The sequence below is a fragment of the Mustelus asterias genome, chromosome 16 (genome assembly GCF_964213995.1).
Source record: "Mustelus asterias chromosome 16, sMusAst1.hap1.1, whole genome shotgun sequence".
NCBI lineage: Eukaryota > Metazoa > Chordata > Chondrichthyes > Carcharhiniformes > Triakidae > Mustelus > Mustelus asterias.
Genome location: NC_135816.1, coordinates 4277964 through 4291000, shown reverse-complemented (window position 1 = coordinate 4291000; position 13037 = coordinate 4277964). Strand labels below are relative to the sequence as shown.

The following is a 13037-nucleotide window of genomic DNA, read 5'->3' as shown; positions in this document are numbered from 1 at the left end:
AAGGGGAAAACGCTTTCTGAACTCAGGAACAAAAACGTGATCAGAACCTTGAGGTGAAACAGCTCTGGTATCATTCCAGTTTCCTATCGTTACTGTTTGGACCTTCTGGTTGGAGGAACTATAGAATGAACTAGACCCCACTACAGTTTAACGCTGATGTGAAAAGTATGATTTTCGGTTGCCCCGTTCTTACTGTGTGAAAGTGGCAGTCTTGCAGCCATCTCCCGATACCCAGCTGTCGGTTTCAGAAGGCTTTGCTGGCGGTAACTGCATATATAGAAAAAAAATCAAAAGAGAGAGAGAAAGAGAAGAGGGGAATAAGGTTCAAAGTTTTAGAGTTTTGTCAGACTGACTGGATAAGGAAGGGCGGGTGGGGGTGGGGTGGGGAGGATGAAAAGGAAATGGCTGAGAAGCTGGGCAAATGATCTACTGCGTGGAGTGGAGCCAAATAAACCAGCGTTGGTCCCCAGTCTGTGTTCAGCTTGGGCAACAGGAAGGCAGCCACTGTTGGCCTTGGGGCTTGTGAAAGCCTCAAGGATATGGTACGGCGAGGGAGATAAAATGGTTGGAAAATAAAACCAGCAATTCCAGCACCCAGCAGCATCCAATCAGGTGTGCCAAGAGGTCAGGTCTGTGGACATTAAGTGAGGGCAGGATTAGGGTTGGTGACAATTCACCTCCCCCCCCCCCCCCCCCCGGCCAGCTCCAAACCAGCACCCCCCGCTCCTCTCCCTTCCCCACCCTCACCTAATGGCCCATGATGACCCTCACTATCTGGGCTCCCATGTACTTGGCGGGGTAAGGGTTTAGCCTGTGGACGTGGGAATCATAGAAGCAATCGGCAACTTCTGGAGGGCAGAGACAAGGGGAATGAAAAGCACATGATAATTTAAAATAAAAATTTCTGTAAGCAACAGATTTTTATTGGGCATGAATTTGTATAAAATTGAATAATTCATTTAATATCTAAAGTCCTCTGCTGCAGCCCCTATTTAACTTTGGCTTCTGTGATCTATCCCATCTAAATGGTAATAACTCCACCACATCCCATTATCTATTGGACCCGGGTTCTTAGATCACAAAAGCTGCTTGTACACAGCTGCTGCCACAGCTCGGATTCTGAGGCTTTGCCAAAATGTGTACTAATGTCTGTGGGTTCCACACCTACTTATCCTGTGGGTACACTCATGTATCATAAACCTAAGATTGTCCAAAGACCAAGGCATTGTGGCACAGTGGTTAGCACTGCTGCCACATAGCACCAGGGACCTGCGTTCAATTCTGGCCTTGGGGAGACTGTGCAGAGTTTGCATGTTCTCCTCATGTCTGCGTGGGTTTCCTCCGGGTGCTGGGGTGGGCTAGGTGGATTGGCCATGCTAAATTCTTTAGTATGCAAAGATGTGTAGGTTAGGGACATTAGCCATGGTAAATGCGTGGGTTTATAGGGATAGGGTGGAGGTGAGGGCCTGAGTCAGATCCGAGAGTAGGTGCAGACTCTATGGGCCGAATGGTCTCCTTCTGCACTGTAGGGATTCTAGATTTTACAGTACGTTTTGAAGTGTAGGCACTGTTGCAATATAGGAAATGTGGCAGCTGATTTGTACATAGCTACCTCCACAATCAGCAGGGTGACAATGACCAGATAGTCTGTCTTTTCAATATTGGTTGAGGGACAAAGATTGGCGAAGACAGCAGGAAGAGCTCCCCTGCTCTCCTTCGAAACAGCAAACAAGAAAGAAAATTACAGCACAGGAACAGGCCATTTGGCCCTCCAGGCCTTTACCAATCATGCTGCATCATTGGATCTTTCATGGCAAGCTGAGAGAGTAGATGAGGCCTCGATTTAACTTTATCTGAAAGACAAGTGCCCCTGACAGTGCAGCACTTCCTTAGTACTACCCCGAGAATGTCAGTCTACATTGCATGCTCAATTCATCGGAGTGGAACTTGACCTCAGGACCTTCTGATGCAGAGGTGTAAAGTGCAATCCCACCAGACCCATGGCTGACATGATTTAGGATCCCACAAGTTGACTTCGGAACTTTGGTCTTTGAAAAATCAGCAGGGACACCCAGTGCCTGGAGACCATCTGAGTGGCTCCAAGTGTGTGGCCGCACTCCCTCCCCACTCCCTGCCACATTTTTCCCCACCCCGAGGACAGGATTGTGATGCCACTGTTCTTAATGTCAAATATCCCAATTATGTTGAAGCCCAGAAGGGTTGGGAACAAGGTGAAGAGGGAAGGATGTTAGAAAAGTTTGTTCTCAAAGTGAATCAATATCCTTAGCTCCGGGAAAGAACACGCGTTGCTGCGGTGGAGGGGTTGGGGATGGGAATGCTGTTAAATTGCAGCATAAATTTGTTCTATATTTCTCGGACTCTGCAACAGGGATTAATCTTCGGCGCTGTGGTATTGATCTAATATTATGAAAGCACTTCCTCTTCCACATTACATGCCAACTTTTTGCACGGAAATTTATGAAGGGAACAGGCCCTCTCACATCCCATAATCCGAGTACAGGCATCTCCATTATTTTTCTTGACTTTGCTTCTGGCCTTTTCACTGCAAATCTCCTTAAGCTAGCTGTATTTCAAAACCACTTTCCATTCTTTAATAGCCTGCATCTTTCACATACAACAGCACAGCCCTGGCTCTCTCAGGCAATAGCCTGCAAGCTTATCTCCAGGTGAAACCGCACCAGGGACTAGCTGAAGTCATTAACTAAAGACACTTGTTCTTGTGTTAGTGGCTACACAGGTGGTCCATGCTGCCCTTTTCTCTATTAATTTACTGTGAACATTGTGCTTCGAGGGATCTCGGTTCCTCCAGTCCTGGCCTCATGAGAATCCTCGATTTGAATCACTTCACCATTGGCAGCCGTGTTCTCAGCTGCCTGGCCTTTAAGCACTCAGATTCCCTCCCTAAACCTCTCCACCTCACTTTCCGTCTTTAAGATCCTTCAGATCCCCCTCTTTGACAAAACCTGTTTGTTCGCCCTTACTTGGCTGGTGTGCCAATTCTTTTACTCGCTAATGCTTCTGCAAAGTGCCCCGATCAGGAACTTCCATGACAAGTTCTTGCTATCTGACAATCACACCGTCGTGAACCTGTTCTCAAATTCTACTCTGTGAGGCCAGCAGTTCCAATTGAAAGAGGCAGCACCAAAAAAAACTCCCAAAAGACTGGAAATAGATCCTTTCATTTGCCCCAAGTTCTATAATTATGTCAAATTAGATACACTACAGGATCAGACCGTGTGGTCTAACCAGCCCATTCTGGCACTGATGCTCCACTTGAGGCACGGCATACCCCATTATCATGAAATGGTTACAGTACAGAATCATTTGGTCTGTCATGTCTGTGCCAGCTCTATTGGAGAGCAACTCGATGAAGTCCACCCCACACCCTTCAGCTGTAACCCTGTCAATATTTACCCTTCAGATAATTCTCCAATTTTGTTTTGAAAACCAAAATTGAATCTGTCCCCACCACACTCTCAGACAGTGCATTCCAGATCCTAACCACTCACTGTGTGAATCTGTCTCCACCACACTCTCAGACAGTGCATTCCAGATCCTAACCACTCACTGTGTGAATCTGTCTCCACCACACTCTCAGACAGTGCATTTCAGATCCTAACCACTCGCTGTGTGAATCTGTCTCCACCACACTCTCAGACAGTACATTCCAGATCCTAACCACTCACTGTGTGAATCTGTCTCCACCACACTCTCAGACAGTGCATTCCAGATCCTAACCACTCACTGTGTGAATTTGTCTCCACCACACTCTCAGACTGGAGATTCCAGATCACTATAGTTAAGAAAGCCCATCAACGCCTCTACTTTCTCAGAAGACTAAGGAAATTTGGCATGTCAGCTACGACTGTCACCAACTTTTACAGATGCACCATAGAAAGCATTCTTTCTGGGTGTATCACAGCTTGGTGTGGCTCCTGCTCTGCCCAAGACCGCAAAGAACTACAAAAGGTCGTGAATGTAGCCCAATCCATCACACAAACCAGCCTCCCATCCATTGACTCTGTCTACACTTCCCGTTGCCTCAGCAAAGCAGCCAGCATAATTAAGGACCCCACGCACCCCAAACATTCTCTCTTTCACCTTCTTCCTTCGGGAAAAAGATACAAAAGTCTGAAGTCACGTACCAACCGACTCAAGAACAGCTTCTTCCCTGCTGCTGTCAGACTTTTGAATGGACTTACCTCGCATTAAGTTGATTTTTCTCTACACCCTAGCTATGACTGTGACACTACATTCTGCACTCTCTCATTTCCTTCTCTATGAACGGTATGTTTTGTCTGTATAGTGCACAAGAAACAATACTTTTCACTGTTAATAATTGTGACAATAATAAATCAAATCAAATCAAAAATCCTAATCACTCGCTGTGTGAATCTGTTTCCACCACACTCTCAGACAGTACATTCCAGATCTTAACCACTCACTCATAGAGTCATAGAGGTTTACAGCATGGAAACAGGCCCTTCGGCCCAACTTGCCTATGCCCCCCATTTTTTTTAAACCCCGAAGCTAATCCCAATTGCCTGCATTTGGCCCATATCCCTCTATACCCATCGTACCCATGTAACTATCTAAATGCTTTTTAAAAGACAAAATTGTACCCGCCTCTACTACTAGCTCTGGCAGATTGTTCCAGACACCACCCTCTGTGTGAAAAAATTGCTTCTCTGAACACTTTTGTATCTCTTCCCTCTCACCTTAAACCTATGCCCTCTCGTTTTAGACTCCCCTACCTTTGGGAAAAGATATTGACTATCTAGCTGATCTGTGCCCCTCATTATTTTATAGACCTCTATAAGATCACCCCTCAGCCTCCTATGCTCCAGAGAAAAAAGTCCCAGTCTATCCAGCCTCTCCTTATAACTCAATCCATCAAGTCCCGGTAGCATCCTAGTAAATCTTTTCTGCACTCTTTCTAGTTTAATAATATCCTTTCTATAATAGGGTGACCAGAATTGCACACAGTATTCCAAGTGTGGCCTCACCAATGTCTTGTGCAACTTCAACAAGACGTTCCAACTCCTGTATTCAATGTTCTGACCAATGAAACCAAGCATGCTGAATGCCTTCTTCACCACTCTGTCCACCTGTGACTCCACTTTCAAGGAGCTATGAACCTGTACCTCCAGATCTCTTTGTTCTGTAATTCTCCCCAACGCCCCACCATTAACTGAGTAAGTCCTGCCCTGGTTCAATCTACCAAAATGCATCACCTTGCATTTATCTAAATTAAACTCCATCTGCCATTCATCAGCCCACTGGCCCAATTGATCAAGATCCCGCTGCAATTGGAGATAGCCTTCCTCACTGTCCACCATACCACCAATCTTGGTGTCATCTGCAAACTTACTAACCATGCCCCCTATATTCTCATCCAAATCATTAATATAAATGACAAATAACAGTGGACCCAGCACCGATCCCTGAGGCACACTGCTGGTCACAGGCCTCCAGTTTGAAAAACAACTCTCTGTAACCACCCTCTGGCTTCTGTCAAGAAGCCAATTTTGTATCCATTTAGATACCTCACTCTGGGTCCTGTGAGATTTAACCTCATGCAACAACCTACCATGCGGTACCTTGTCAAAGGCCTTGCTAAAGTCCATGTAGACAACATCAACTGCACTGCCCTCATCTACCTTCTTGGTTACCCCTTCAAAAAACTCAATCAAATTTGTAAGACATGATTTTCCATTCACAAAGCCATGCTGAATGTCCCTAATCAGTACTTGCGTCTCTAAATGCCTCTAGATCTTGTCTCTCAAAATACCTTCCAACAATTTACCTACCACAGATGTGAGGCTCACTGGCCTGTAGTTCCCAGGCTTTTCCCTGCAGCCCTTTTTAAACAAAGGCACAACATTTGCCACTCTCCAATCTTCAGGCACCTCACCCGTGACTATCGATGATTCAAATATCTCAGCTCGGGGACCCGCAATTTCCTCCCTAGCCTCCCACAATGTCCTGGGATACACTTCATCAGGTCCCGGGGATTTATCTACCTTGATGCGCTTTAAGACTTCCAGCACCTCCTTCTCTGTAATATGTACACTCCACAAGACATCACTATTTATTTCCCCAAGTTCCCTAACATCCATGCTTTTCTCAACAGTAAATACTGATGAGAAATATTCATTTAGGATCTCACCCATCTCTTGTGGATCCGCACATAGATGACCTTGTTGATCCTTAAGAGGCCCTACTCTCTCCCTTGTTACTCTTTTGTCCTTTATGTATTTGTAGAAGCTCTTTGGATTCTCCTTTGCCTTATCTGCCAAAACAATCTTGTGTCCCCTTTTTGCCCTCCTGATTTCTCTCTTAACTCTACTCCTACACGCCCTCTACTCTTCAAGGGATTCACTTGATCCCAGCTGCCAATGCATGACATGTGCCTCTTTCTTCTTCTTGACCAGGGCCTCAATATCTCAAGTCATCCAGGGTTCCCTACTTCTGCCAGCCTTGCCCTTCACTCCAAGAGGAATGTGTTTACCCTGAACCCTGGTTAACACACTTTTGAAAGCGTGCCACTTACCAGACATCCCTTTGCCTTCCCACAGACTCCCCCAATTAACTTTTGAAAGTTCCTGCCTGATACCATCAAAATTGGCCTTGCCCCAATTTTGAATATTAACTTTTGGGCCAGACCTATCATTCTCCATGGCTATCTTAAAACTAATAGAATTATGGTCACTGGTCCCAAAGTGATCCCTCACTAACACTTCTGTCACCTGCCCTTCCTTATTTCCCAAGAGGAGGTCAAGTTCTGCCCCCTCTCTGGTCGGGCCATCTACATACTGAATGAGAAATTCCTCCTGAATACAAATTTCTCTCCATCCAACCCTCTAATTCTCTAGCTGTCCCAGTCAATGTTGGGACCCTGTGAATCTGTCTCCACCACATTCTCGGACAGTACATTCCAGATATTAACCACTCACTGAATAAAAAAAAGCTTTTTCTCATGCCGCCTTTACTTCATTCGTGATTCACTTTGATTCTTCTACCAATGGGAATAGTTTCTCTCTATCTGTTAACCCCTCAAGATATTCAACAGTTCTATCAAATCTCCTCTCAATTCTCTCATCTTTGCATCAGTTACCGTTCCCAGTGGGACTGTACCAACAGCTGCCACGCCCAGTGCAACTGTACCAACAGCTGCCACGCCCAGTGGGACTGTACCAACAGCTACCATGCCCAGTGGGACTGTACCAACAGCTACCACGCCCAGTGCGACTGTACCACAGCTGCCACACCCAGTGCGACTGTACCAACAGCTACCACGCCCAGTGGGACTGTACCAACAGCTACCACGCCCAGTGCGACTGTACCAACAGCTACCAGGCCCTGTGGGACTGTACCAACAGCTGCCATGCCCTGTGGGACTGTAGCATCAGCTGCCACGCCCAGTGGAACTGTACCAACAGCTACCACGCCCAGTGGGACTGTAGCATCAGCTGCCACGCCCAGTGGAACTGTACCAACAGCTGCCATGCCCTGCGGGACTGTAGCATCAGCTGCCACGCCCAGTGGGACTGTACCAACAGCTGCCATGCCCAGTGGGACTGTACCAACAGCTGCCACGCCCAGTGGGACTGTACCAACAGCTGACACGCCTAGTGGGTCTGTACCAACAGCTGCCACGCCCTGTGGGACTGTACCAACAGCTGTCACGCCTAGTGGGTCTGTACCAACAGCTGCCACGCCTTGTGGGACTGTACCAACAGCTACTGTGGGACTGTACAAATAGCTCCAGTGCCTGTGGGACTGTACAAACAGGTACAGTACCTGTGGGACTGTACAAATAGCTACAGTGACTGTGGGACTGTACCAACAGCTTCTGTGCTCTGTGGGGCTGTACAAACAGCTACAGTGCCTGTGGACTGTACCAACAGCTACAGTATCTGTGGGACTGTACCAACAGCTACTGTACCTGTGGGACTGTACAAATAGCTACAGTGCCTGTGGACTGTACCAACAGCTACAGTATCTGTGGGACTATACCAGCAGCTATCGCGCTCTGTGGGACTGTACCAACAGCTACTGCGCCCTGTGCGACTGTACATCGGCTACTGTGCCCTATGCGACTGTACCAGCAGCTACCATGCCCTGTTCGACTGTATCAACAGTTACTGTGCTCTGTGGGACTGTACCATCTGCAAGAGAAACCACCGATAAAGAGAAGAAAAGATTGGATGATGGAAATATTATTGGCTGAGTGCACCTGGGTCCAAAATGATAAATTGTCAGCTAAATCATGGTGATTTTATTGATTGCTGCTGGATTAAGATGGATGGACAGGCAATGTCGACGTCTGGCACACGGCCAACATCCAAACCCATTGAGGCCATTTTGAATGTGGAACACTATTCATAACCAGGGACCTTGGATAAAGCTCTCAAACACAATGTCCTATTATTGATTATTTAGGGGATTTAATTTATTTCTTAGCATAATTAAGATGGAGTACCATTGCTGCGAATGCTGCCTTGCCCTGTCTGGGATAAGTTACCACAAATACAGACCAGAATTTAGACCTGTTCTGTATCACTCAATTTCATACATTTACAATTTAGACCAGCAAGAGAGGCGGAACTGCAGCGACAGGTCAGTAATGTGAGAGTGCGGTTAAAAAGGTCGCCGCAGAGGGGGTGAAGCTGTTTAAATCCCTGGGGGAAATTGGAACAGAATGTCCAGAACCAATTGGATTGCTGTTAGCTAACTGTGGTGTCCACCTACATTCATTAAATATCAAACCTCAGCTCAGAATTCCTCAGCGACAATAGGTTAACCCCAGTTCAATGCTTCACGTGAGGTTTTGTATTTGACACCAGCACAAACTGGTGGCTCCAGTGAGAGGCCAAAGGTGAGTTGGGGTTGGCTGGAGAGAAGGAACAGCTCAGTAACTGACCTAGAGTTGATTTGCATCATGAGGCTGGGTTTGGTGTGTTCTACGTTCGATGTGTTTTCGAAGCAACAGGCGAGGGGACGGTGCGTAAAGTATGACAGGTGACCAGCTCGCCACCTTCAGTTGATTAATCCGCCATTCACAAAATGTAATTAACAGACATTTAACCTTTTTAACAATCCAACTGACCCCAATGTTACGCTGCCCGCACTGCAGTACACTGCGCTCGGCAGCTGGGTGGGAGTTTAAAACCGTTTTTTAACCCAACTGGTTAAAATGTGGGAAAGGAGAGGGGTATTTCCTTTTGGGGGGATATCAAGGACCCCACAATCCTTTGTCACTCCCATCTGGACACCAAAGCCCTCCCCCCATCCCCCTTCTAAAGCTCCCCCCGTGATCCCCTTCTGAAGATCCCTCCCTGTCCAATACCCCAAGTGCCGCCCCCACTGTTGACCATTGGCTCTGTGATTGGCCAGAAACTCTGAAAGGCGGGACCTCCTCCCAATAAGGGATGACATTCTCATCCTCTGCTCCAGGAGTATTTTATGGCTGTGTGGTGGCCTTATTTAACGTTGACAGACTGACGTTGCTTCTGGGGGTTGGTGGGGGGTGTGGTTATGCTGCCACGCCATGTAAAATTCAGCCCATGTTATTAGATGGCGTTCAGCATTGCACAGATAGGAAATTCTGACAGGCCATTCAGATAGCACCTGCCTTCCCTGTTTTTGATACCAAAGTGGATAATCTGCAAATACACTACATCTTCCATTCATTTGCCCAAACACTCAGCCTGTCCAAATCACATTGAAGCATCTCTGCATCCTCCTCACAGCTCACCCTCCCACCCAGGCCCTATCCCTGATGTCACCTGCATGAGGAGTGAGTGATTCCCAGTGTCCTGACCAAGATTATCATGTCGCTGTTTGTGGGATGTTGCCGTGTATGAATTCACTAATGCAGTTCCTGCACAACAACAGTGACTGCACTGCACATGTGCTCCACTGAATCACAGAAGCCCTACAGTACAGAAGGAGGCCATTCAGCCCATCGAGTCTGCACTGGCAACAATCCCATCCAGGCCCTATCCCCGAAACCCCACATATTCATCTCGCTAATCCCTCCAACATACACATCCCATGACACTAACGGGCAATTTAGCACGGCCAATCAACTTAACCCACAAGTCTTTAGACTGTGGGAGGAAACTGGAGCACCCGGAGGAAACCCAGACAGACACGGAGAGAATGTGCAAACTCCAAACTTGGTTGCAAAGCGTTAGGACATCCTGAGGTCACGAAAGGCACAGTATAAAGCTTCTTGCGATTACATTCCAGAAACACCTCCCACCAGGTTTCCTCTAAGGCCATGGTGTCGATATAATCATCCACGATACGCTGATGGATGGCGAGGAGTTTGTTCAACATGAATGGAGGTCCTGGAGGGAGATCCGGGGAGGGGTTGGGGGTGGGGGGTTGCGAGCAGATCCACTGGCTGGGTTGGTGGATGAAAAACAGATGTGCTTATTCTCTCTGATGCGCAGAGTTAATTGTGCGGGCATGAATATATCATCTCCTGTCGCAGCATGAAAATTCAAAATAGAAGGATATAAAATCGAACTGTAATTTGGTTTCAATGGAATCACACTAATTAACTCTCTCTGAAGTTCTTGGAGAGTACTTCAGGAAGTAGCTTGTTTCCAGCAAGTCATCCCTTTCACCCAGTTCCCTGCGATGATGTGAACTGTTAATCAAATCAGTGACAGTCAGGCTGAATTCACGGCACTGTAATTTCTACTCATTCTATTTTGATTAAACAGGCTCATTGTACGTATCCTTAACAAGCCCTCAGTGTTAATCAGGGCCATTTGTCAGAGAGAAAATACAGATGTTTATTAGTTATGGGACATGCACGCAAACCAAAATCAGCTTAATGGAAGCAAAAAGGATACAGATTTTAAACAAGCACTGCGTTCGTTTTATGGCACAGGTTAAGATGCAGTGGTTTGGAACTCATTTCTCTAGAAAGGAGACTGAAAGAGGAGCTGGAAGGTTTTTGAAATGATGAAGGGGTTTGCTGGGATAGACTTGGGGGAATGAGGGGTGAGCAAAAATAGGGGCCATCAATAATAACATAAGAAATAGGAGCAGGAGTACACCACATGCCCCCTCACTCCCCACTCCCTGCTGTCATTCAATAAGATCGAGGCTAATCTTCTGCCTCATCTCCTTGCCACCCGCTCTGATTCCTTGAGTCCAATCATCTGTTAATCTCAGTTTCCGTAACTGTCCTGTCAATCCCCTTCCGCATTTCGTACATTTCAATGAGATCACCTCTCATTCTCCTGAACTCCAGACAATATAAACCCGATATTACTTTGCCTTTCATCTTAGTACAACTCTCTAATCTCAGGAAATCTAGTGAATATCTGCCACACCTACTGGAAAGTGATGCCTGCACAGACACTGCCTCTCCTGCTTTATTCTCTCCAACATTTTGCTGTTTTTTGTGGCAAGTGATTCCTTCCTTAGATAGGGAGACCAAAACCATGCAATGAGATTATAAGTTCATAAGATATAGGAACAGAATTAGGCCATTCGACCCATCGAGTCCACTCTCCCATTCGATCATAGCTGATATGCTTCTCATCCCCATTTTCCTGCCTTCTCCCCATAACCCTTCAACCTATTACCAATTAAAAATCTATTCAACTGTTCCTTAAATTTACTCGCTGTCCCAGCACCCACCGGACTTTTGGGGAGCGAATTCCACAGATTCACAACCCTTTGGGAGAAGTAGTTTCTCCTTAACTCTGTTTTAAATTTGCTACCCCTTATCCTAAGAGTTTGACCTCTCGTCCTAGAATGCCCCACAAGAGGAAGCATCTGCTCACGTCTACTTTACCCGTACCTTTTATCACCTTGTATACCTCAATTTGATCTCCCCTCATTCTTCTAAATTCCAGAGAGTATCAGCCTAAACTGTTCAATCTCTCTTCATACGACAAACATCTCATCTCTGGAATCAATCAAGTGAACCTCCTCTGAACTGCCTCCAATGCCACTACATCTTTCCTCAAATACGGGAATGAAAACTGTGCACAATACTCCAGGTGCGGCCTCACCAATGCCTTGTATAGTTGCAACAATACTTCCTTACCTTTATATTCTATTCCTTTCACTATAAATGCCAACACTCCATTCACTTTCTTATCTGCTGTACCTGCATGCTAGATATCATCCCACGAAATGCCCATATATATGAAATAATCACTGATAAATCCATCAGACAATTCAGGGGAAACCTCTTTACCCTGAGGCTGGTTAGAATGTGGAATGTGATATAGTCCAGTGAGATTAAAATGAATAGCATTCTGTGTATTCAAGGGAAGTGTAGCAAGTATATAGGGAGAAGGGAATGAGAGGCCACACTGATAGGACGAGAGAAATTAAGTATTGAAAAAGTTTGTGTGGAACGTAGCCACCCCAGAGACATGTTGGGTTTTTAATTCTTTCTCATTTTAATCCACTCTTTCTTTTTCAAATAATAGTCTTTGTTTCCTATTTTACAATGGCGACCACACTTTGAAAATATTTCAATGACTGTAAAGCTTTTTGGAACATCCTGATGTTGTGAAAGACACTATATAAATCTAAGCCTTTCTTTTCAATCATTCAATCATTCAACAACTTTTACAGATGCACCATAGAAAGCATTCTTTCTGGTTGTATCACAGCTTGGTATGGCCCCTGCTCTGCCCAAAACCGCAAGGAACTACAAAAGGTCGTGAATGTAGACCAATCCATCACAAAAACCAGCCTCCCATCCATTGACTCTGTCTACACTCCCCATTGCCTCAGCAAAGCAGCCAGCATTACCACGGACCCCACGCACCCCAGACATTCCCTCTTCCACCTTCTTCCGTCGGGAAAAAGATACAAAAGTCTGAGGTCATGCACCAACTGACTCAAGAACAGCTTCTTCCCCGCTGTCATCAGACTTTTGAATAGGTCTACCTCACATTAAGTTGATCTTTCTCTACACCCTAGCTATGACTGTAACACTACATTCTGCACCCTCTCCTTTCCTTCTCTAT

General features: G+C 46.1%; 1 protein-coding gene across 3 annotated transcripts in view; it reads right to left on the bottom strand.

Moving 5' to 3' along the window:
* The window catches only part of LOC144505625 (protocadherin-1-like), a 406585-nt gene that overhangs the window by 66212 nt on the left and 327336 nt on the right, over positions 1–13037 (bottom strand). The window contains exon 4 of one of the 3 annotated variants that reach the window (XR_013499825.1): positions 194–267. The exons of the other annotated variants lie outside the window; for them this stretch is intronic. The gene's annotated coding sequence lies outside the window, so the exon portion shown is untranslated. The remainder of the gene's footprint in view (positions 1–193; positions 268–13037) is intronic. 3 annotated transcript variants of the gene reach the window in all.